This window comes from Salmo trutta, unplaced genomic scaffold (assembly GCF_901001165.1).
Source record: "Salmo trutta unplaced genomic scaffold, fSalTru1.1, whole genome shotgun sequence".
In the NCBI taxonomy this organism is placed as follows: Eukaryota; Metazoa; Chordata; class Actinopteri; order Salmoniformes; family Salmonidae; genus Salmo; species Salmo trutta.
Window position 1 is genome coordinate 3,416,393 of NW_021822911.1, and position 27,079 is coordinate 3,443,471.

The 27,079-nt window shown below is 38.4% G+C and overlaps 1 protein-coding gene across 2 annotated transcripts in view; it reads right to left on the reverse strand.

The window, feature by feature from the left end:
• LOC115186769 (tripartite motif-containing protein 16-like) overlaps positions 1–25,031 on the reverse strand; it is a 452,306-nt gene extending 427,275 nt beyond the window's left edge. Inside the window, exons 1-3 of one of the 2 annotated variants that reach the window (XR_003875892.1) lie at positions 24,508–25,031; positions 21,573–21,676; positions 19,427–19,457 (exon numbers count right to left, since the gene is read on the reverse strand). The gene's annotated coding sequence lies outside the window, so the exon portion shown is untranslated. Of the gene's footprint in view, positions 1–19,426; positions 19,458–21,572; positions 21,677–24,507 lie in introns of those variants that run through there. The other variant, XM_029746273.1, reaches the window with a different exon arrangement.
• Positions 25,032–27,079: the final 2,048 nt, after the last annotated feature.

Consider the following 27,079-nt stretch of genomic DNA (forward strand, 5'->3'; position numbering starts at 1 on the left):
GTGTGTGTGTGTGTGTGTCCAGTGTGTGTGTGTGAGTGTCCAGTGTGTGCATGTGTGTGTGTGTCCAGTGTGTGTGTGCCTGTGTGTGTGTGTCCAGTGTGTGTGTGTCCAGTGTGTGTGTGTCCAGTGTGTGTGTGTGTCCAGTGTGTGCGTGTGTGTGTGTGTGTGTGTCCAGTGTGTGTGTTAGTGTGTGTGTTAGTGTGTGTGTGTGTGTGTGTGTGTGTGTCCAGTTATTATTTCAGGGACACTGAAGAGCCAACATAATCAACCCAAAACCCTGGATATAGGGGCTCAGTGAATGTGGAGGTGAATGTGATCAGGTGGGTCAGTGTGTCAGAGGAGGCTCTATAGAAGGACAGAGTGCCGGCTGGCCAGTCCAGATACACTCCTACTCTGTGGGGGCTGGAGGAGGGGACGTCTATGATAGAGGATTTTTTATTATGCCAGGCAATGTAACTGTCTTCGAAGCAGAACAGACTCCAGGACTTGTCATTGTGTCCAAGCCAACAGTCCTTAACCCCTCCTCTCCTGCTGATTCCTTTATATGTCACTCCTATAACAGCCCCTCCCCCACTCCACTCTACCTCCCAGTAACAGCGCCCAGTCAGACCCTCTCTACACAGCACCTGTTTAAGGTCCTCAAATCTCTCTGGGTGATCAGGATACGGCTGCTCCTCTCTCCTACATGTCACCTTTCTGTTCTCCTCAGACAGAGAGAGGAGTCTGTTTACTGTGTTTAGGTCCAGTGTGAGATCACAGACATCTGATGGATGAAACCAGACACAATATTAGAAATCATCATCATTCACATTAGAATGTTAACTCACTTTACACTAATTCATTCCATGTAGATGTTTCTAGGTATCAAAAGGAGAAGTTAAGGTGACTTGAGACTTGTTAAATGATCATATGTTATACTGTATGGTAATATAAAACACACTTATTCCCATTAATTACACACACACTCAAACAGACACACACACAGACGTTGTCATATCAACTCTGTGTAAACGTTGGTGTCCCTGATTTCTGCTTCTGTAGAACTACAGCTGATATTTAATATGACCAAGTCAGTAATGATGGGGGTCATTGACTTAACTTGAATTAAGACTTATTCTTAGTCATATTCTTCACAGCAGTCAGCACTCACATTTTCTAAGTCCAGGATTCATTCTGTTCTCTCCACCATGTTCCACACTGTAGCAGTAAGCAGAAGAACAGACAGTCATTGAGGGATACACCTGAACTCACACACACACACACACACAGACACACACACAGACACACACACAGACACACACACACTGGACACACACACACACACACACACACACACACACACACACACACACACACACTGGACACACACACACTGGACACACACACACTGGACACACACACACACACACACAGGACACACACACACACTGGACACACACACACACACACACACACACACACACACACACTGGACACACACACACACACACACACACACACACACACACACACACACACACACACACACACACACACACACACACACACACACACACAGCATATAACTTTGTCCAAGTGGTGGTAAGAATGTTTGTCTTAACTAGCCTGAAAAGTCGAACATGTCTGATATGAACATTGACATAAACCCTCTACATACTTGAGTTTCTCCAGTCTGCAGTGTGGATCCTCCAGTCCAGCAGAGAGCAGTCTGACTCCTGAGTCTCCTGGGTGATTGTAGCTCAGGTCCAGCTCTCTCAGGTGTGAGGGGTTTGACCTCAGAGCTGAGACCAGAGAAGCACAGCCTTCCTCTGTGACTAGACAGCCTGACAGCCTGCAAAGAGTCAAATCATATTAAAATCACACTGCTGTTCTTTGGTGGTGAAAATAGTAGCAGTATATTTTTTCAACATATTCAGATACATCAGTGTCCTGAAACCTGCCATATCTATTCAGAAATTAATGTATCATATTATAAATTACAAATTATCAAAGTTTTTATTGAGCATACAGTCCACACCATATCTATTTTGACAGTGAAGATAACATTTTAAATGTGGCTCTAAACTCCAACATTTTGGATTTCAGATCAAATAATTCATATGAGGTGACAGTATATAATGTCACCTTTAATTTGAGGATATTTTCATACATATCTGTTTCACAGTTTAGAAAAATAAACGCACTTTATGTATCTAGTCCCCCTATTTAAAGAAGTCATATGTTTTCTGACCAATTCACTCATAGTGGCTTAAAGTAGTCACAAGTTGAGTATTTGATCCGATATTCCTTGAACGCAGCGACTACATCAAGCTTGTAACTCAAACTCGTTGATTGATTTTGCAGTTTGTTTTGGTTGTGTTTTGGGTTATGTTTTGCCCAATATTAAAATGGTGGATGGTGTAACGTCTGCTTCCAGCTCACACTCTCAAACACGTAGATCCCCCCTGAACGCAGCTCACTCTCCAGATCCCAGTCACCTGAATTCTGATCACCTGTTCACACACCTGTATGTCATTATCAAACTCTATTTAGTTCAGTTCTTTGCACCCCCATCATTGTGAAGTGTTGTTTGTTTTGTGACACAAGGCTATTCGGAGTGCTGCATTTCCCGTAATTTACTCCTCCCGTGAATGATAGTTTTTGCCTGCCTCACTAATGATGACTTTTGCCGTTTCCCTGCCTGTACTGTTGCCTTTTTGGACCCCCTGTGTATGACCTTCTGCCTGCCCCTGGACCCAGCTACCTGCCTTCTCCTGTGGTCCTTTACAAGAAACACTTGCTGAGTCCTGCGCTTGAAACCAGCTCTCTGTCTCCCATCGTGTTCATTACAGATGGTGACTGGAGTCATTTTATTTACAAGTGAGTAGATAACATGTTTCTAAACACTACTAAAAGCATCCTGATTATGCCATGATTAAGAAAAATCATGAATGAATCATAAATAATAATGAATGAGAAAGTTACAGAAGCTACAACAAAACATGCTAACCTCTCACCATTACCAATAACAGAGGATACAACAAAACATGTTAACCTCTCACCATTACCAATAACAGAGGCTACAACAAAACATGCTAACCTCTCACCATTACCAATAACAGAGGCTACAACAAAACATGCTAACCTCTCACCATTACCAATAACAGAGGCTACAACAAAACATGCTAACCTCTCCTCATTACCAATAACAGAGGCTACAACAAAACATGCTAACATCTCACCATTACCAATAACAGAGACAACAACAAAAGATGCTAACCTCTCACCATTACCAATAACAGAGGCTACAACAAAACATGCTAACCTCTCACCATTACCAATAACAGAGGCTACAACAAAACATGCTAACCTCTCACCATTACCAATAAAAGAGGCTACAACAAAACATGCTAACCTCTCACCATTACCTATTTATTTATTTCACCTTTATTTAACCAGGTAGGCAAGTTGAGAACAAGTTCTCATTTACAATTGCCACCTGGCCAAGATAAAGCAAAGCAGTTCGACACATATAACAACACAGAGTTACACATGGAGTTAACTTCTTTGGGCTAGGGGGCAGTATTTTCACATCCGGATAAAAAATGTACCCAATTTAATCTGGTTACGACTCCTGCCCAGTAACGAGAATATGCATATAATCATTGGCTTTGGATAGAAAACACCCTAAAGTTTGTAAAACTGTTTGAATGGTGTCTGTGAGTATAACAGAACTCCTATGGCAGGCAAAAACCTGAGAAGATTTCATGCAGGAAGTGGCCTGTCTGACAAGGTGTTGTTGTTCTTGCTTCTGTTTATTGAAGAGTCCGGATCTTAGCTGTAACGTGACATTTCCTACGGCTCCAATAGGCTCTCAGAGCCCGGGAAAAACCTGAACGATGACGAGGCAGCCTCAGGCTGAAACACATTATCGCCTTTCCCAAGTGGCCCATCAGAGGACAATGGAATTAGGCGAGTGCCCGATTCGACCCTGTGCAGTATTTTCCTTCGGCTGTTTACCTAATTGCAGATTCCCGGTCGGAATATTATCGCTTTTTTACGAGAATAATGGCATAAAAATTGATTTTAAACAGCGGTTGACATGCTTCGAAGTACGGTAATGAAATATTTAGAAATCTTTTGTCACGTTATGCGCCATGCGCACGACCGTGATTTACCATTCTGATAGTGTCTAGAACGCACGAACAAAACGTCGCTGATGGAACATAACTATGGATTATTTGGGACCAAACCTACATTTGTTATTGAAGTAGATGTCCTGGGAGTGCATTCTGATGAAGAACAGGAAAGTTTTTGTTATAGTAAATGTGATTTTGGTGAGTGCTAAACTTGGTGGGTGTCTAAATAGCTAGCCCTGTGATGCCGGGCTATCTACTCAGAATATTGCAAAATGTGCTTCATCCGAAAAGCTATTTTAAAATCGGACATATCGAGTGCATAGAGGAGTAATGTATCTATAATTCTTAAAATAATTGTTATGCTTTTTGTGAACGTTTATCGTGAGTAATTTAGTAAATTGTTAGTAAATTCCCCGGAAGTTTGCGGGGGGTATGCTTTTTCTGAACGTCACATGCTAATCTAAAAAGCTGTTTTTTGATATAAATATGAACTTGATTGAACAGACATGCATGTATTGTATAACATAATGTCCTAGGTGTGTCATCTGATGAAGATCATCAAAGGTTAGTGCTGCATTTAGCTGTCTTCTGGGTTTTTGTGACATTATATGCTAGCTTGAAAAATGGGTGTCTGATTATTTCTGGCTGTGTACTCTGCTGACATAATCTAATGTTTTGCTTTCGTTGTAAAGCCTTTTTGAAATCGGACAGTGTGGTTAGATTAATGAGAGTCTTGTCTTTAAATAGCTGTAAAATAGTCATATGTTTGAGAAATTGAAGTAATAGCATTTCAAAGGTTTTGAAAATCGCGCCACAGGATTCAACTGGCTGTTACGTAGGTGGGACGAATTCGTCCCGCCGGTCCCATAGAGGTTAAACAAATGTAACCCTCTCACCAGGCTTGAATATGACTCTCACAATATTAACTTCTGTAGAGTATCTCAGCAGCATGAGATGTTAGGTGAGATGGACATCTCCAATAAGAATTCCTATTGTAAACTATCTAGGGTTATGACAATAGGGTATTAACTTCAGATGAAATGATTATAGGTTTCTGTTATTGAATCAGGATAAACCATCCCCTGCATTAAATTGAAACAATTAACCTCTATGGGCTAGGTGGGACACTTGCGTCCCACCTACGTAACAGCCAGTTGAATCCTGTGGCGCGATATTCAAATACCTTAGAAATGCTATTACTTCAGTTTCTCAAACATATGACTATTTTACACCATTTTAAAGACAAGACTCTCGTTAATCTAACCACACTGTCCGATTTCAAAAAGGCTTTACAATGAAAGCAAAACATTAGATTATGTCAGCAGAGTACCCAGCCAGAAATAATCAGACACCCATTTTTCAAGCTAGCATATAATGTCACATAAACCCAAACCACAGCTAAATGCAGCACTAACCTTTGATGATCTTCATCAGATGACAACCCTAGGACATTATGTTATACAATACATGCATGTTGTGTTCAATCAAGTTCATATTTATATCAAAAACCAGCTTTTTACATTAGCATGTGACTAGCATTCCCACCGAACACTGCCGGTGAATTTACTAAATTACTCACGATAAACGTTCACAAAAAGCATAACAATTATTTTAAGAATTATAGATACAGAACTCCTCTATGCACTCGATATGTCCGATTTTAAAATAGCTTTTCGGTGAAAGCACATTTTGCAATATTCTCAGTAGATAGCCCGGCATCACAGGGCTAGCTATTTAGACACCCAGCAAGTTTAGCACTCACCAGAGTCAGATTTACTATAAGAAAAATGGTCTTACCTTTCCTGTTCTTCGTCAGAATGCACTCCCAGGACTTCTACTTCAATAACAAATGTAGGTTTGGTCCCAAATAATCCATCGTTATATCCGAATAGCGTCGTTTTGTTCGTGCGTTCAAGACACTATCCGGAAGGGTAAATAAGGGTGACGAGCATGGTGCAATTCGTGACAAAAAATGTCTAAATATTCCATTACCGTACTTCGAAGCATGTCAACCGCTGTTTAAAATCAATTTTTATGCCATTTTTCTCATGAAAAAGCGATAATATTCTAGGCTAACCTCTAGGCTGGCTAATACCTCCACGACGAGACGGTAGCTTCAGTCTTTACTAAGTTTTAACTAAATTATAACAACTCTTTTATTAAATAAAATATGTATTTCCCTTCATGTCTTAGTAGCTATGGGTTTTGTTGTAGTTCTGTCGTCTTCTTTTATAATTTTTCTTCACCAACCGTCCTGAGGTAAAACGACCATCCTTTCATCAACGTCTTTTTCCCTCCCGTTAACCAGGTCAACTCCCATTGGCCACAACTTAACAAGCGACCTTATTGGTCAAAACTTAAACTTCAAAGTAAAACAAACTATTCATTTATACATTAACCTGTTATGGCTAGGGGGCAGTATTGACACGTCCGGATAAAAAACGTACCCGATTTAATCTGATTATTACTCCTGCCCAGAAACTGGAATATGCATATAATTGTTTGATTTGGATGGAAAACACCCTAAAGTTTCTAAAACTGTTGGAATGGTGTCTGTGAGTATAACAGAACTCATATGGCAGGCCAAAACCTGAGAAGATTCTAAACAGGAAGTGCCCTCTCTGACCATTTCTTGGCCTTCTATAGCCTCTTTATCGAAAACAGAGGATCTCTGCTGTAACGTGATATTTTCTAAAACTCCCACAGGCTCTCAGAAGGCGCCAGAACGTTGAATGATGACTCTGCAGTCCCTGGCTGAAAAACAGTAGCGCATTTGGATAGTGGTCGATCTGAGAACAATGAAATGGGTGCGTGCATGCACGTGAAGAGTCCATTTTACATTTTGAGTCTTTGAACGAAAACGACGTCTCCCGGTCTGACTATTATCGCTATTTTATGAGAAAAATCGCATAAATATTGATTTTAAACAGCATTTGACATGCTTTGAAGTACGGTAATGGAATATTTAAAAAAAAATTGTCACGATATGCGCCGGCGCGTCACCCCTCGGATAGTGTCTTGAACGGAAGAACAAAACGCCGCTATTTGAATACGCCGCTATTTCAAACTATGGATTATTTGGAACCAAAACAACATTGGGTGTTAACTAGAAGTCCTGGGAGTGCATTCTAACGAAGAACAGCAAAGGTAATCCAATTTTTCTTATAGTAAATCTGAGTTTGGTGAGTGCCAAACTTGGTGGGTGTCAAAATAGCTAGCCAGGATGGCCGGGCTATCTACTCAGAATATTGCAAAATGTGCTTTCACCGAAAAGCTATTTTAAAATCGGACATAGCGATTGCATAAAGGAGTTCTGTATCTATAATTCTTAAAATAATTGTTATTTTTTTTGTGAACGTTTATCATGAGTAATTTAGTAAATTCACCTGAAGTTTCGGTGGGTATGCTAGTTCTGAACGTCACATGCTAATGTAAAAAGCTGTTTTTTGATATAAATATGAACTTGATTGAACAAAACATGCATGTATTGTATAACATAATGTCCTAGGAGTATCATCTGATGAAGATCATCAAAGGTTAGTGCTGCATTTAGCTGTGGGTTTTTTTTGTGACATATATGCTAGCTTGAAAAATGGGTGTGAGATTATTTCTGGCAATGTACTCTCCTGACATAATCTAATGTTTTGCTTTCGTTGTAAAACCTTTTTGAAATCGGACAATGTGGTTAGATAAAGGAGAGTCTTGTCTTTAAAATGGTGTAAAATAGTCATATGTTTGAAAAATTTAAGTTTTCGGATTTTTGAGGACATTGTAATTCGCGCCACGCCCTATCATTGGATATTGGAGAGGTGTTCCGCTAGCGGAACATCTAGATGAAAGAGGTTTTAAGAGTGTGCTCCTAATCTCAGCTCGTTACTTGTTTAAAAGACACCTGGGAGCCAGAAATCTTTCTCATTGAGAGGGGGTCAAATACTTATTTCCCTCATTAAAATGCAAATCAATTTATAACATTTCTGACATGAGTTTTTCTGGATGTTGTTGTTGTTATTCTGTCTCTCACAGTTCAAATAAACCTACCATTAAAATTATAGACTGATCCTTTCTTTGTCAGTAGGGCAAACGAACAAAATCAGCAGGGGATCAAATACTTTTTTCCCCCACTGTATATGGGGCTTTGGTGACAAAATGGATGGCACTGTGATAGACTGCATCCAATTTATTGAGTAGGGTATTGGAGGCTATTTTGAAAATGACATCGCCAAAGTCAAGGATCAGTAGGATGGTCAGTTTTATAAGGGTAAGTTTGGCAGCATGAGTGAAGGATGCTATGTTGCGAAATAGGAAGCCAATTCTAGATTTAATTTTGGATTGGAGATGCTTATAGTGAGTCTGGAAGGAGAGTTTACAGTCTAACCAGACACCCAGGTATTTGTAGTTGTCCACATATTCTAAGTCAGAACCGTCCAGAGTAGTGATGCTGGACAGGCGGGCAGGTGCAGGCAGCGATCGGTTGAAGAGCATGCATTTAGTTTTACTTGTATTTAAGAGCAGTTGGAGGCCACGGAAGGAGAGTTGTATGGCATTGAAGCTCGTCTGGAGGTTAGTTAACACAGTGTCCAAAGAAGGGCCAGAAGTATACAGAATAATACCAATAACAGAAGGGGTCTGATCTTTGTGCCTCCGTAAATTGCTCATTCATCATCATTAATGATTCATTCATGATTATTCATAATCATGGTAGCATCCACATGAATGTAGAAGTGTTCAGAAACATGTTCTATTCTTACTGACAGTACAAGTGAAGTGACTCCAAAATGACAGGACATTATTCACCATTCAGTTTCTATTAGGAAAAACATAATCCAAAACACAACCAAGACAAACTGCAAATGCATTCAACAAGTTTGTAGAATCACAAGCTTGATGTAATCACTGCAGGCATGGAACATGGGACTAAATACTAAACTTATGACAATTTTAATACAATGTAAGTCAATTTGTCTGAATACGTACAAATTCTTCAAATGGGAGAACTAAATACATAAAGTGCTTTCCTGTCTTAACAGTAACACAGCTATGTATGAAAATACCCTCAAATAAAAGTGACATTCTGTACTATCAACTAATATGAAACATCTCAAATCCAAAATGCTGGAGCATAGCACCACATGTAAAACTGTAAGCTTCACTGTCCAAACACATATGATGTGGACTATGTGTGTCTGGTAAACACATGTTGATCTGGTGAACAGTTATCACTTGTTGACCAAATACAGGAATACTGACCTCAGAGTCTCCAGTTTACAGTGTGGATCCTCCAGTCCAGCAGAGAGCAGCTTCACTCCTGAATCCTTCAGGTCATTGTTACTCAGGTCCAGCTCTCTCAGGTGTGAGGGGTTTGACTTCAGAGCAGAGACCAGAGAAGCACAGCCTTTCTTTGTGACTCCACAGCCTGACAGCCTGCAACGAGATCATCATGACTTCACAAATACACTGTTAATTTAACACCAGTAGTGTAGAAGGACAACGGTAGATGCATTTGGTTCATATTCCCAAACAACACATAGATTCATCTTCCATCAATGCATTTATTCAATATGTTTTTCAATATACGTATTATAATACATATTATTCTCTAAGCATAATATTTCTTCCTGATGAATACTTCTTATATGTAATTGTATTTACTCACAGAGCAGCTCTGGAGGCTTTTACCACTGGCAGCAGCCTCAGAAGAGTTTCCTCTGATCTGGAGAATTTCTTCAGGTCAAACACATCCAGCTCCTTTTCTGAAGTCAGCAACACAAAGACCAGAGCTGACCACTGTGCAGGTGACAGGTTGGGTTCTGAGAGACTTCCTGATCTCAGGTAGCTTTGGATCTCCTCCACTAGAGAACGGTCATTCAGTTCATTCAGACAGTGGAATAGATTGATGCTCCTCTCTGGAGAAGGATTCTCCCTGATCTTCTTCTTGATGTACTTGACTGTCTCTTCATGGCTCTGTGAGCTGCTTCTTGTCTTTGTCAGTAGACCTTGTAAGTGCTTCTGATTGGACTCCAGTGAGAGGCCCAGAAGGAAGCGGAGGAACAGGTCCAGGTTTCCCATCTCACTTTGTAAGGCTTTATCCACAGCACTCTTGTAGACAGTAACTTCAGACTTGTCTCTGTACAACAGAGAAAAGATACTGGACTTTGTTTGCTGTTTGTCCATGAGATTCTCATTGTTGTTGATGAATGAGAGGAACACATACACAGCAGCCAGAAACTCCTGAATGCTCAGATGAACGAAGCAGTACACCTTGTCTTGGTACAGAACACATTCCTCTTTAAAGATCTGTGTGCACAATCCTGAGTACACAGAGGCTTCATTGACATCAATGCCAGCCTCTTTCAGGTCTTTTTCATAGAAAATCAGATTGCCCTTCACTAGCTGTTGAAAAGCCAGTTTTCCCAGTGACAGAATGCTCTTTTTATTCAAGTGTGGACCTGTCTCTTCTTTCCCAAGATACTTTTCATTCTTCTGTTTGGTATGAAACACCACAAGGTGTGTGTACATCTCAGTCAGTGTCTTGGGCATCTCTTCTCTCTTATGTTTCAGCATGTGTTCAAGGACTGTTGCAGAAATCCAACAGAAGACTGGAATGTGGCACATGATGTGGAGGCTCCTTGATGTCTTTATGTGTAAGATGATTCTGTTGGCCAGGTCCTCATCACTGAATCTCTTCCTGAAGTACTCCTCCTTCTGTGGGTCATTGAACCCTTGTACCTCTGTCACCTGGTCAACACACCCTGAAGGGATCTTACTGGCTGCTGCAGGTCGGGTAGTTATCCAGAGGAGAGCAGTGGGAAGCAGGTTTCCCTTGATGAGATTTGTCAGCAGAACATCCACTGAGGTTGACTCTGTGACGTCACAACAGATCTTGTTCTTCTGGAAGTCTAGGGGCAGTCGGCACTCATCCAGACCATCAAAGATGAACAGAACTTTGTACTTGTCGTAGTTGGAGATTCTTGATTGTTTGGTTTCCATTGAGAAGTGGTAGAGAAGTTCAATCAAAGTGTTTTTGTCCCCTTTCATCAAATTCAGCTCCCGAAAAGGGAATGAAAACACAAATTGAACATCCTGATTTGCTTTTCCTTCAGCCCAGTCCAGAATGAACTTCTGCACAGAGACTGTTTTTCCAATGCCAGCGACTCCCTTTGTCAGCACAGTTCTGATAAATTTGTCTTGTCCGGTTAAGGGTTTGAAGATGTCGTTACATTTGATTGCAGTCTCTGGTCTTGCTTGTTTCCTGGTTGTTGTCTCAATCTGTCTCAGCTCATGTTCATTATTGACCTCTTCTATTCCACCCTCTGTAATGTAGAGCTCTGTGTAGATCTGATTGAGAAGTGTTGGGTTTCTTTGTTTAGCGATCCCCTCAAATACACATTGAAACTTCTTCTTTAGATTAGATTTGAGTTCACGTTGGCAAATCACAGCAAGCTCATCTGAATCTAGAAATAACAAAGAGGATATTAATATTACGTCTGTTTTATGTCTACAGTATTGTAGGACTGTTATAACATTTTCAATTATAATCATTTATTCTCTTAACCTCTACGGGCTAGGGGGCAGCATTGAGAATTTTGGAAAAAATATGTGCCCATTTTTAACTGCCTCCTACACCATCTCAGAAGCTAGAATATGCATATTATTGTTCAGGTTTGGATAGAAAACACCCTAAAGTTTCTAAGCTGTTTGAATGGTGTCTGTGAGTATAACAGAACTCCTATGGCAGGCAAAAACCTGACAAGGTTTCATGCAGGAAGTAGCCTGTCTGACAAGGAGTTGTTCTTCTTGTCTCTGTTTATTGAAGAGTAAGGATCTTAGCTGTGACGTGACAATTCCTAGGGCTCCAATAGGCTCTCAGAACCCGGGAAAAACCTGAACGATGACGAGGCAGCCTCAGGCTGAAACAAATTATCTCCTTTTCCAAGTGTCGCATCAGAGGACCATTGAATTAGGCGCGTGCGCGGTTCGCCCCCGTGGAGTATTTTCATTCGGCTGTTTAGCTCATTGCAGATTCCCGGTCGGAATATTATCACTTTTCTACGAGATAAATGGCATAAAAATTGATTTTAAACAGCGGTTGACATGCTTCGAAGTACGGTAATGGAATATTTAGAAATTTTTTGTCACGTTCTGTGCCATGCTCGTGACCGTGATTTAGCATTCTGATAGTGTCTAGAACGCACGAACAAAACGTCGCTGATGGAACATAACGATGGATTATTTGGGACCAAACCTACATTTGTTATTGAAGTAGAAGTCCTGGGAGTGCATTCTGACGAAGAACAGGAAAGGTAATCAAACTTTTCTAATAGTAAATCGGAGTTTGGTGAAGGCTAATCTTGCCGGGTGTCTAAATAGCTAGCCCGTGATGGCTGGGCTATGTACTTAGAATATTGCAAAATGTGCTTCATCCGAAAAGCTATTTTAAAATCGGACATTTCGAGTGCATAGAGGAGTAATGTATCTATAATTCTTAAAATAATTGTTACGCTTTTTGTGAACATTTATCGTGAGTAATTTAGCAAACTGTTAGTAAATTCCCCGGAAGTTTGCGGGGGTATGCTTTTTCTGAACGTCACATGCTAATGTAAAAAGCTGGTTTTTGATATAAATATGAACTTGATTGAACAGACATGCATGTATTGTATAACATAATGTCCTAGGTGTGTCATCTGATGAAGATCATAAAAGGTTAGTGCTGCATTTAGCTGTGGTTTGGGTTTATGTGACATTATATGCTAGCTTGAAAAATGGGTGTCTGATTATTTCTGGCTGGGCACTCTCCTGACATAATCTAATGTTTTGCTTTCGTTGTAAAGCCTTTTTGAAATCGGACAGTGTGGTTAGATTAACGAGAGTCTTGTCTTTAAATAGCTGTAAAATAGTCATATGTTTGAGAAATTGAGGTAATAGTATTTCAAACGTTTCAAAAATCGCGCCACTGGATTTAAGTGGCTGTTACGTAGGTGGGACGAATTCGTCCCACCTGCACCAGAGAGGTTAACTGAATGTATTGTCATAACGTTGGCCTCTCTCTGGTAACAGGGAGCACATTTGACCCCCTCCCCCTTGCACCATCCCCCTACCTACCTCTCCCTACCCAGGCCCTGTCAAGGCGGTCGTAAATTCCAAAGGAAATGTCCTGCCTAACAGGCCCAGTTGAGACTGAGAGGGATTTCATAGAAAGACAAGGAAATTCTTCCAACTCACAGAATTGGGGAACCGAATGACATTTATGTTCTGTAGAAGGTTAAAAGATCGGTGAAGAATCCAGCTACGAACTGGTCCGCTTGGTACAATTGTGTGATACTCAGAAGAGACAATATAGCCATATTACCATAAAACTGTTTATTTAACCTGTTTGGGCTAGGGGGCAGTATTGAGAATTTTGGAAAAAATATGTGCCCATTTTTAACTGCCTCCTACACCAACTCAGAAGCTAGAATATGCATATTATTGTTCAGGTTTGGATAGAAAACACCCTAAAGTTTCTAAAACTGTTTGAATGGTGTCTGTGAGTATAACAGAACTCCTATGGCAGGCAAAAACCTGACAAGGTTTCATGCAGGAAGTGGCCTGTCTGACAAGGAGTCGTGCGTCTTGCATCTGTTTATTGAAAAGTAAGGATCTTAGCTGTAACGTGACAATTACCAGGGCTCCAATAGGTTCTCAGAACCCGGGAAAAACATGAAGGATGACGAGGCAGCCTCAGGCTGAAACAGATTATCGCCTTTGGTAAGTGGCCGATCAGAGGACCATTGAATGAGGCGCATGCACGATTCGCCCCCGTGGAGAAATTTCATTCGGCTGATTAGGCTCATTGCAGATTCCCGGTCGGAATATTATCGCTTTTCTATGAGATAAATGGCATAAAAAATTGGTTTTAAACAGCGGTTGACATGCTTCGAAGTACGGTAATGGAATATTTAGACATTTTTTGTCACGCCATGCGCGAGACCGTGATGTAGCATTCTGATAGTGTCTAGAACTCACGAACAAAACGTCGCTGTTTGGATATAACGATGGATTATTTGGGACCAAACCTACATTTGTTATTGAAGTAGAAGTCCTGTGAGTGCATTCTGACGAAGAACAAGAAAGGTAAGAACATTTTTCTTATAGGAAATGTGATTTTGGTGAAGGCTGAACTGGGTGGGTGTCTAAATAGCTAGCCCGTGATGGCTGGGCTATGTACTTAGAATATTGCAAAATGTGCTTATCCGAAAAGCTATTTTAAAATCGGACATATCGAGTGCATAGAGGAGTAATGTATGTATAATTCTTAAAATAATTGTTATGCTTTTTGTGAACGTTTATCGTGAGTAATTTAGCAAACTGTTAGTAAATTCCCCGGAAGTTTGCGGGGGGTATGCTTTTTCTGAACGTCACATGCTAATGTAAAAAGCAGTTTTTTGATATAAATATGAACTTGATTGAACAGACATGCATGTATTGTATAACATAATGTCCTAGGTGTGTCATCTGATGAAGATCATAAAAGGTTAGTGCTGCATTTAGCTGTGGTTTGGGTTTATGTGACATTATATGCTAGCTTGAAAAATGGGTGTCTGATTATTTCTGGCTGGGCACTCTCCTGACATAATCTAATGTTTTGCTTTCATTGTAAAGCCTTTTTGAAATCGGACAGTGTGGTTAGATTAAGGAGAGTCTTGTCTTTAAATAGCTGTAAAATAGTCATATGTTTGAGAAATTGAAGTAATAGTATTTCAAACGATTCAAAAATCGCGCCACTGAATTCAGGTGGCTGTTACGTAGGTGGGACGAAATCGTCCCACATGCGCCAGAGAGGTTAATAGCCTCAGCTATGGGACTTGCATCTAAATGGTTGTATAAAATGTATTAATAAGGATAAAGCTATTTGGAATACGTTGAGATGCTATGTACTGATGTTAATGTGATAGAATGTATTTCTGTTCAAAGCTTAAATCAGTCATTGGCACGCCCCCCAGGGACACAGACAGAACCAGGCGTCATGTGACAAGCCTGTTCTATGTTCACGTATAAAACCCCCACCCTGATTTTCTTTCATGAGACCAGCTTACCTCAGAAGAGAGAGCCAAGGTTTGACCATCCAATTCCTCTACTGAAAGTTAACTATACCACGTGGTTTAACTTTTAGACTATAGAGACTGACAGAATAATAACAAGTCTTTGATATTAATGAATAGTCTGCAGCTAGAAATTATATCATTGAACGCGAAGACCGACGAAACATCCATTCTATAACGACATTAATGAATGTCGCTTTGACAGATCCATTCTAACCGAGAGAGAGAGAGAACGGGACAAAAACTCTCCAACAGGACAAAAACTCTCCAACAAGGATCCCGACGACACACTGAGCGAAAATATATATTGATTACAATTGTTCCCGAATGAGTGAGCGTTCATGTACAAAGGCTTAGCATATCAATTGTTAATATTAATGATCTCTGTGTGACTCCTCAGCTACCCTTTATGACCCTTTGTTTATTAACAAGACACCAGCCATGCCTGTTTAGCCCACTAGAGCACATTACTCTACTAATTCTTTGTGACGATAATTACTTTTTGTATGCTTTCTGTGAATTACTTAGTTTAGTAAATAAATGATTTCAAGACAATTGATGTATGGATGATTTAGTAAAGGCTGGATTCGTGCAGATACAACAATTTACGACGTTTGGAATGAGACTGGACGCGAGATAAAATACACCATTTAACCTCTTACATCTAGACGTTCCGCTAGCGGAACACCTGCTCCAATATCCAATGATAGGCGTGGCGCGAATTACAAATTCCTCAAAAATACAAAAACTTCAATTTTTCAAACATATGACTATTTTACAGCATTTTAAAGACAAGACTCTCCTTTATCTAACCACACTGTCCGATTTCAAAAAGGCTTTACAGCGAAAGCAAAACATTAGATTATGTCAGCAGAGTACCCAGCCAGAAATAATCAGACACCCATTTTTCAAGCTAGCATATAATGTCACAAAAAACAAAACCACAGCTAAATGCAGCACTAACCTTTGATGATCTTCATCAGATGACAACCCTAGAACATTATGTTATACAATACATGCATGTTTTGTTCAATCAAGTTCATATTTATATCAAAAACCAGCTTTTTACATTAGCATGTGATGTTCAGAACTAGCATTCCCACCGAACACTTCTACTAAATTACTCACGATAAACGTTCACAAAAAACATAACAATTATTTTAAGAATTATAGATACAGAACTCCTTTGTGCAATCGAGGTGTCCGATTTTAAAATAGCTTTTCGGTGAAAGCACATTTTGCAATATTCTGAGTACATAGCCCGGCATCACAGGATTAGCTATTTAGACACCCAGCAAGTTTAGCCTTCACCAAACTCCGATTTACTATTAGAAAAGTTTGATTACCTTTGGTGTTCTTCGTCAGAATGCACTCCCAGGACTGCTACTTCAATAACAAATGTTGGTTTGGTTCAAAATAATCCATTGTTATATCCAAATAGCGGTGTTTTGTTCGTGCGTTCAAGACACTATCCAAGGGTGACGAAGGGTCACGCGCGCGACGCATTTCGTGACAAAAAATGTCTAAATATTCCATTACCGTACTTCGAAGCATGTCAACCGCTGTTTAAAATCAATTTTTATGCCATTTTTCTCATAAAAAAGCGATAATATTCCGACCGGGAATGGTGGTTTTTGTTCAAAGATAAAACATGGAGTCAACTCGTGCACGAGCCTGAGTCTCACAGTACCAGCCACTATCCAAACGCGCTAATGTTTTTCAGCCAGAGCCTGCAAAGCCACGATTCAGCTTTTTGCCGCCTTCTGAGAGCCCATGGGAGTCGTAGGAAGTGTCACGTTACAGCAGAGATCCCCTGTATTGGATAGAGATAATCAAGAAGGCCAAGAAATTGTCAGACAGGGCACTTCCTGCATGGAATCTTCTCAGGTTTTGGCCTGCCAAATGAGTTCTGTTATACTCACAGACACCATTGAAACAGTTTTAGAAACTTTGGAGTGTTTTCTATCCAAAGCTAATAAGTATATGCATATTCTAGTTTCTGGGCAGGAGTAATAATCAGATTAAATCGGGTACGTTTTTTATCCGGCCGTGAAAATACTGCCCCCTAGCCATAACAGGTTAAACCAGAAGATAATCTGCCTATACTATAATATAATATAATATAATATAATATATAATGTTATAATATAGGAAAGTTATATTAGCAAAATTATAATTTTGTAATCTCAATATTTTCCTTGGTGCCCCGATCTCCTAGTTAATTACAGTTAAACAATTAATCAGTTTAATCGCGTGATAATAATTACAGGAAGTTATTTGATAAGACACGACAGTATAAATGTGTAAATGTTTTCATAATGCATTACAGACTGGTGTGACTGATTATATTATTATTGGTATTATTGATGGTATTATTAATGTTGTCTCTCACTGTCTCTAAATTAATCAACACAACACATCCCTTCTGCTACTGTTGAGGTCACTAGGTGTTGTGTTAAGGCTGCTACAATATCATTGAGTTACACAGCTACTTTAGCTGTAATTTAGCTACAGCTTTTAAATGTTATAAAACAGCATTCAACATGAGGCAGACAGATCTTACAGTTCTCCAGTGTGTCAGCAAGCTCCTTCTGGTTCATTTTCCTCAGGACGTGCAGTGTGATCTTCAGAGCCCCCTCTCTGGCACAGCTCTCCTGCTTCTCATCTTCAGCATCCACCACTTCCTTATCCTGCTTCTGACTCTCAAAGCCTTCTGGGAGTTCTGGACTAAGAATCCTCTTGAACATCTTCAGCTCGTTCTTCACAAATGTCATAATTTTCTCTTCAAGCATCTGAAATAAATCATGTAAATAAGTTAAGCAAGAGAATAAATGCTTTCTCATTAACACAATAATGAATAATTGACAGATCAACTTTACTTGAGGAAAACAAAAACAAATGTTCATAACAGGATCACATACACTGAATAGAGAGTCCAGGTCTGTTTGATGACTCTGGGAAGACTGACCACTGAGAATCTCTGACTCTGATCTCTCCTGTTGGTTTCTGTGGACAAAACATGAGATTACAGTATACACACACACACACACACACACACACACAGGGAGGGAACTTTGTGTTTGTTTAATATTGTTTTAAGACTATGGGTTATGAAAACAACAAAAAGAAATGTGAAAATGGGAGAGGAGAAATGACTAGAGACGATGTTGTTTAACTCACTGACCATGACCCATGAGTTCTTCTTACCTTTGTTCAGTAGAAAAGTCTACCTCTCTAAAGTGTATAGGTTGAACCATAGACCAGTCACTCTTCATGGACACACAGCTGGGTACAGGGGAGGCTGGTCTCTCCTGCTTGATTGGACTTCAACACAACAGAGACAAACATTACATCTCTCATCTGCTCTGATCTCAGATGGGAAACATAAGAAGAGTTCCAAAACGCAACATATCACTTTACAGAAATGAGCTTTTATTGTTTAAAGAAATTATGTATTAATTATTACATCTCTCACAGACAAGGATTTGTTTAAAATCTATCACTTGATGGTTTCATTTCAGAGAGACAAAAATCATGTTTTTTTATGCAAAATGCTATCTATCTCCCTCACTCTCAAATGTGACCGACCGGCTCAATTTGGTAATTAACTAAATAACTACATATATAGTGATTTTGGTTTATGTCAGTTTAATTGTTTGTTATGCTATAAGTTCTTATTTTATGATTGTAAGCGATAAAATTAACTAGTAATTCTGAGTAATTACTACTTTAGTAAGGAATAACACAATTTTTCAGCACTACTGCAGTTGCTAAATAATTCCAATAGACGGTAACATAAGACCACAATGACATTTCAGAATATTAGTTTAGTTTTCTCCCTGGATACACCACCACTCCCCGAGCTTCCTGCAGAACCCCTGCAGTACCTCCGCAGACCCCGGATTGAGAACCCCTGATTTAGCAGATGCTCTTATCCAGAGAGATTTACAGTAAGTGCATTCATCTTAAGATAGCTATTTATATAGGAAATAAACTTCATGAATTATTCATAAAATTGTTATCTCACCTCTTAGCTTTGGTGTCATGTCCACCAGAAAGATGCATTTTGGAGGCAGGGCCCCCCTCCTCTCTCTCCCCAGAGAGACTCATTTTAGAGGCAGGGCCCCCCTCCTCTCTCTCCCCAGAGAGACTCATTTTAGAGGCAGGGCCCCCTTCCTCTCTGTCCCCAGAGAGACTCATTTTAGAGGCAGGGCCCCCTTCCTTTCTCTCCCCAGAGAGACTCATTTTAGAGCACTGACCTCTGTAAACAGAGATCCAGCATGTTGGTTGTGGTTAACACAGTGACAACTAGTTCTTGACTGTCAATTGTTCTCATTTATTCATTGTCTCTTTGAGAAATAAAACATTTACTAACAGACATAGAAACAGTCAGGTGATTTAATGCATCACATGAACATGTTGTTGTGACATTTCATCTCCATGGTAACTGTCAATAATAATAATAAGTCACTGTTTGTTAAGGTAGTTATAGACAGAACAACAACAATAACAATAATAATAATAATAATAATAAGTCACTGTTTGTTAAGGTAGTTATAGACAGTACAGCAACAATAATAATAATAATAATAATAATAATAAGTCACTGTTTGTTAAGGTAGTTATAGACAGAACAACAACAATAATAATAACAATAACAATAATAATAATAATAATAAGTCACTGTTTGTTAAGGTAGTTATAGACAGAACAGCAACAATAACAATAATAATAATAATAATAATAAGTCACTGTTTGTTAAGGTAGTTATAGACAGAACAACAACAATAATAACAATAATAATAATAATAATAATAAGTCACTGTTTGTTAAGGTAGTTATAGACAGTACAGCAACAATAATAATAATAATAATAATAAGTCACTGTTTGTTAAGGTAGTTATAGACAGAACAACAACAATAATAACAAAATAATAATAATAATAATAATAACTCACTGTTTGTTTAGGTTGTTATAGACAGTGCAGCAACAATAATAATAATAGTAATAATAATAATAATAAGTCACTGTTTGTTAAGGTAGTTATAGACAGTGCAGCAACAATAATAATAATAATAATAATAACAATAACAACAACAATAATAATAATAATAATAATAATAATAAGTCACTGATTGTTAAGGTAGTTATAGACAGAACAACAATAATAATAATAATAATAATTAAAGTAATAATAAGTCACTGTTTGTTAAGGTAGTTATAGACAGTACAGCAACAATAATAATAATAATAATAATAATAATAATAATAACAATAATAATAATAAGTCACTGTTTGTTAAGGTAGTTATAGACAGTACAGCAACACAAGGCCATGTCTCACACGTATTTGTATTCACTAACAGTAGGATATTTATTGTCTTTCAATCTGTTCTTTTCTAAACATATCTGAGAATTTAGACAGAAGGGCTAAAACGGGCATGATTGATCCGAGGAGGAAATTGTTGATCCATTCAGAAAGGTTTTTTGCATCAAGTGAGAGATGTTATATTATTTAAAGTAGACCAGGTTATAATGTATAATAACAGTTTGTTAGTGATATGCAGATCAAGGTCTATACATCGGCTATAGCCTACATATCATAGATGACCAGCCTAAACCTGTTCAGATCAACATAATGTTATAGTCCTACCAGTAGCAGGACAGAGAATGTACTGTATATAACCTACATATCATAGATGACCAGTCTAAACCTGTTCAGATCAACATAATGTTATAGTCCTACCAGTAGCAGAACAGAGAATGTACTGTATATAACGCACATATCATAGATGACCAGTCTAAACCTGTTCAGATCAACATAATGTTATAGTCCAGTAGCAGGACAGAGAATGTACTGTATATAACCTACATATCATAGATGACCAGCCTAAACCTGTTCAGATCAACATAATGTTATAGGCCAGTAGCAGGACAGAGAATGTACTGTATATAACCTACATATCATAGATGACCAGTCTAAACCTGTTCAGATCAACATAATGTTATAGTCCTACCAGTAGCAGGACAGAGAATGTACTGTATATAACCTACATATCATAGATGACCAGTCCAAACCTGTTCAGATCAACATAATGTTATAGTCCTACCAGTAGCAGGACAGAGAATGTACTGTATATAACCTACATATCATAGATGACCAGTCTAAACCTGTTCAGATCAGTTCACAGAGACCATCAGGTTTGTCGGCATGATAAGTGATCATAGCCTTATAATAGTTTGTAGGTAGTCTAGACCAACAGTATGAGAGTCTGCCCGTCTTTCCTACATACCAACACATTTATTCAATGTTACCGAGAAATATGTGCCACAGTTTCAACAGCCATTTTTGTAACTGCGTAGACAATGCACTTACTTTCACGTTCATATGAGGAAATCACAAAACTTCTGACAGTCACTGGTGCAGCCCCTGTTTTCTTGCAGATGAAGTAGCTTTCACAGGCAACTCATTCAACCAGCCTAAACAACAGTAAATACAAGATGTCAAATGGTCAAAAGTGAATCTCAATAGAGCCATATACATTAGAGAGGGGTATATTGCTGCAGATGTTGGATCTTAATTTGAGCCAGTTTGCTACACCAGGAAAATAATCCTGCAGAAACAGGACATTTGAATTATTGTGTGGATTATAATTAATGAACAGTTTTAAAATGGAAAAGTGGAATTTATTATCTTCAGAAACCTTTTCTAAAGTTTTAATAACACTCAAATACACTACAAGTTTAGTTTTACTGCAACAGGGTGATCAAATTAAGATCCTACATCTGTACAGAGTTTATGTCTTTATCTGAAAAGGGCAGTTTGAGTTATGAGCAATAACATTGCAACTGTCAGCTGATGTAAACCTCTGTGATTGGATGTTATAGACCACCATACATATCCCCATGTACAATTATGTGTACAGATGTAGGATCTTAATTTGATCACCCCCCACTGCAGAATAACTTTCCAGCAATGCAGGAAATGTAAAACTTGTAGTGTATTAGAGGTTTAAAAAGGCTTCTGAAGTTTGTAATTTCCACTTAGAAATTTCAGACTTGAGTTTTCCTTACGAAAAATGTAGTAACCCCTACAAAAATTGACCACGTCCAGTCAGCTCCATTTTGTCTGATTAAACTGACACCAACCTGTCTCAGTAGTAGTAGACTGTTAGGAGTGTTTTACTGTCATTCACTATACTAACATTACACCAACCTGTCTCAGTAGTAGTAGACTGTTAGGAGTGTTTTACTGTCATTCACTATACTAACATTACACCAACCTGTCTCAGTAGTAGTAGACTGTTAGGAGTGTTTTACTGTCATTCACTATACTAACATTACACCAACCTGTCTCAGTAGTAGTAGACTGTTAGGAGTGTTTTACTGTCATTCACTATACTAACATTACACCAACCTGTCTCAGTAGTAGTAGACTGTTAGGAGAGTTTTACTGTCATTCACTATACTAACATTACATTTAATTTATCTACACACTTTACAAAAATCCCTGGCAGGATTCTCACCTTGAAACTTCATTGCGATTTTTTCTGTTCTGTTCTGTATATTCTGATGGGTGAGGCCTGAGCTGGAATGTGAAGCTAACTGAAGCTGGCTAGCTTTAGAAAACCAGTATATCAAGCCTGTATCATAGTATACCCCTCAGGCTACGTTCAGGTTTCAGCAAGAGGCAGGTATCAACATGCTGAGTCGTAGGCGACAACCTGGGTTGTATTCATTAGTTTACTCCACAGCCAACCGTTTTAAAATGTTGCATAAAACATAAACCGTTTACTCTAAACGCTGTACAATGTGACCTAAACGGTTTCTGTTGCCAAACGTTTTGCTACGGTGGGCACTAATGAATACACACAAACTGTTTTGAGGAAGTGTAAGTTGTTGTTAGTCTTTCCACAATATTTACAAGTCTCTCTTTCACACAACATACCTTCCTGAGTGAAAAGAGTTAACTGTAGATAATAAAGAGAAAATGTTTGTTTGTTGTTTGTTGCGTTTTAAACCTGTTTTGAGAAGACAAGTCTATAGACCTATGATACAGTACACTCTTAGAATAAAGGGTTCCAAACGGGTCCTCCGGCCGTCCCCATAGGAGAACGCTTTTGGGTTCCAGGTAGAACCCTTCTGGCTTCCATGTAGAACCCTCTGTGGAAAGGGTTCTTCAAAGAACCCAAAAGGGTTCTAGCTAGTACCAAAAAAAGGGTTCTACAAAGGGTTCTCCTATGGGGACAGTCAAAGAACCCTTTTAGATTGTAGATAGTGTAGGAGCGATCACCCTGGGACACACAGATGGACACAGAACGAATTCACCCCACGCATCTAATTTATATCGAAAACATTTTAAGGAGAGTAGGACTATTATAACACTGTCCACCAAAAATATCATCAACTATATTAATACACACAACAATATCATCAACTATATTAATACACACAACAATATCATCAACTATATTAATGCACACAACAATATCATCAACTATATTAATACACAAAACAATATCATCAACTATATGAATACACATAACAATATCATCAACTATATGAATACACACAACAATATCACCAACTATATTAATACACATAACAATATAATTAACTATATTAGTACACATAACAATATCATAAACTATATGAATACACATAACAATATCACCAACTATATTAATACACATAACAATATCATGAACTATATTAATACACACAACAATATCATAAACTATATGAATACACATAACAATATCATAAACTATATGAATACACATAACAATATCACCAACTATATTAATACACATAACAATATCATGAACTATATTAATACACACAACAATATCATAAACTATATGAATACACATAACAATATCATCAACTATATTAATACACACAACAATACCATCAACTATATGAATACACATAACAATATCATCAACTATATTAATACACATAACAATATCATCAACTATATTAATACACACAACAATATCATCAACTATATTAATACACATAACAATATCATCATCTATATTAATACACATAACAATATCATCAACTATATGAATACACATAACAATATCATCAACTATATGAATATACATAACAATATCACCAACTATATGAATACACACAACAATATCATCAACTATATTAATACACATAACAATATCATCAACTATATGAATACACATAACAATATCATCAACTATATTAATACACAAGACAATATCATCAACTATATGAGTACACATAACAATATCATCAACTATATTAATACACATAAACAATTGTCGTCTTACCTTTTATCTCTCAATAGAAACAGAGTCTGAATGATCATTAGGTCTTCGAAAGATACTTTCGTTTCTGCTCATTTCCATATCAGGTTCTGCCTGTTCTCTCTCCCACTCCCTCTCTCTTTACAGCTCTTACAATGAGCCTTGGCATACATTCTACAACTGTCTGGAACTCTATTGGAGGGATGTGACACCATTCTTCCACAAGAAATTCCATCATTTGGTGTTTTGTTGATGGTAAGTTTTCAATTGTGTTGAGACTCTGACCTGTCCAATGAGCCACACTGATTAAAGAATCCTACAGTACCAAAACACCCTCTCACTCTCTCTCTCTCACACACACACACACACACACACACACACACACACACACACACACACACACACACACACACACACACACACACACACACACACACACATGCGCAGTGCAGTAATTAGAATCCCAGTCTACTGTACACTCCCATCCTCTGCCTCTCTCCATCACTTTCTCTGTGTCGTCTGTTGCTGTCTCTGTTGGTGGGGGTAAGGCCTACTACAATACAACATTCACAACATGACAACACAACTACATAACACCATTAAATACAGTTGGTTACTACAATACAACATTCACAACATGACAACACAACTACATAACACCATTAAATACAGTTGGTTACTAAAATACAACATTCACAACATGACAACACAACTACATAACACCATTAAATACAGTTGGTTACTACAATACAACATTCACAACATGACAACACAACTACATAACACCATTAAATACAGTTGGTTACTACAATACAACATTCACAACATGACAACACAACTACATAACACCATTAAATACAGTTGGTTACTACAATACAACATTCACAACATGACAACACAACTACATAACACCATTAAGGCACCCAACTCATTGCTCCCAGTTTAGTAGTATTTTCTGAGCTTCCTACTTGATATGAACACAGCATCAATAACAGGTTGGGCGAGTTCCTCTGCTCAGACGTTGCGGACTCCTGCCAGATCTTTCAACACCTGGATAGATGTTTTACATATTACCACATCATATGTTATAACAATCTGGTGCCTGACTGCACAGTCCAAGACATGGCATGGAACCATTGGTTGATGCAACGTGTTGTGGAATATCTAATCAAAGGAAGAGAGACTGCAGATTATTTCAAACAACACTTTATTATAAGATTAGCTAAAACGGAGAATCAACTATCCACTCAACAGTGGATAGTTGAGAAGCTCAACGACCAGTGCCGGTTCAACGCTTTTATAAACAAGCACATCCTTTGTATATGTGGCAGTCAGCATATAGTGTGTAAAAGGTAATTAGTTGTCTGTGCAGACTTAACTTCTCTAGGGTAGGGGGCAGTATTTTCACGGCCGGATGAAAAACGTACCCATATTAAATGGCCTACTACTCGGGCCCAGGAACTACAATATGCGTATTATTAGTAGATTTAGATAGAAAACTCTCTGAAGTTTTTAAAACAGTTTGAATGGTGTCTGTAAGTATAACAGAACTCATATGGCAGGCAAAAACCTGAGACAAATCCTAACGGAAGTGGAAATCTGATGTGTGGAATCACTTTCAAGCCTTTGCCTATGAAACACACAGGGACTGGTTACTCATTTAGCACTTCCTAAGGCTTCCACTAGATGTCAACAGCCTTTACAAAGTGGTTTGAGTCTTCTCCGGTAAAAACAGACCGAACGAGAAGCCTGGAAACTTGGTCACAAGCGGATGGCCATTACTACTATGGCGCGCGTGCATGTGGGGAATGTTTTGTTCCCGAAACGTTTTATAAGACAATGCAATCGTCCGCTTTGAATATTATTGAAGTTCTGATTGAAAAGGCCCTAAAGATTTATGCTATACAACGTTTGACATGTTTGAACGAATGTAAATAGATTTTTTTTAAACTTTTCGTGGCGACATGTTCCGCGCGCATCGTACACTTGAAGTAGCCTACAGAACGTGGAAACAACAAGGAGCTATTTCGACATAAATTGTGAACTTTATCAAACAAAACAACATTTGTTGCTGACCTGGGATTCCTGGAAGTGCCTTCTGATGAAGATTATCAAAAGTAAGTGAATATTTCTAATACTATTTATGATTGTAGATGGTTCCAAGATGGCGCTGGTCTGTATCGCCTAGCGTATTTTTCTGAGCACAGATTGTTGCAAAGTGTGATTTCCCAGTAAAGTTATTTTGAAATCTGGCAATGCGGTTCCATTCACGAGTTGTTAATCTATAATTCTTTGAATGACAATATTATATTTTACCAATGTTTTCGAATAGTAATTTTGTAAATTGTAGCGCTAATCACCGGCGGTATTGGAGGCAAAATATTTTCTGAACATCATGCGCCAATGTAAAATGCTGTTTTTATATACTGCTCAAAAAAAATTAAGGGAACACTTAAACAACACATCCTAGATCTGAATGAAAGAAATAATCTTATTAAATACTTTTTTCTTTACATAGTTGAATGTGCTGACAACAAAATCACACAAAAATAATCAATGGAAATCCAATTTATCAACCCATGGAGTTCTGGATTTG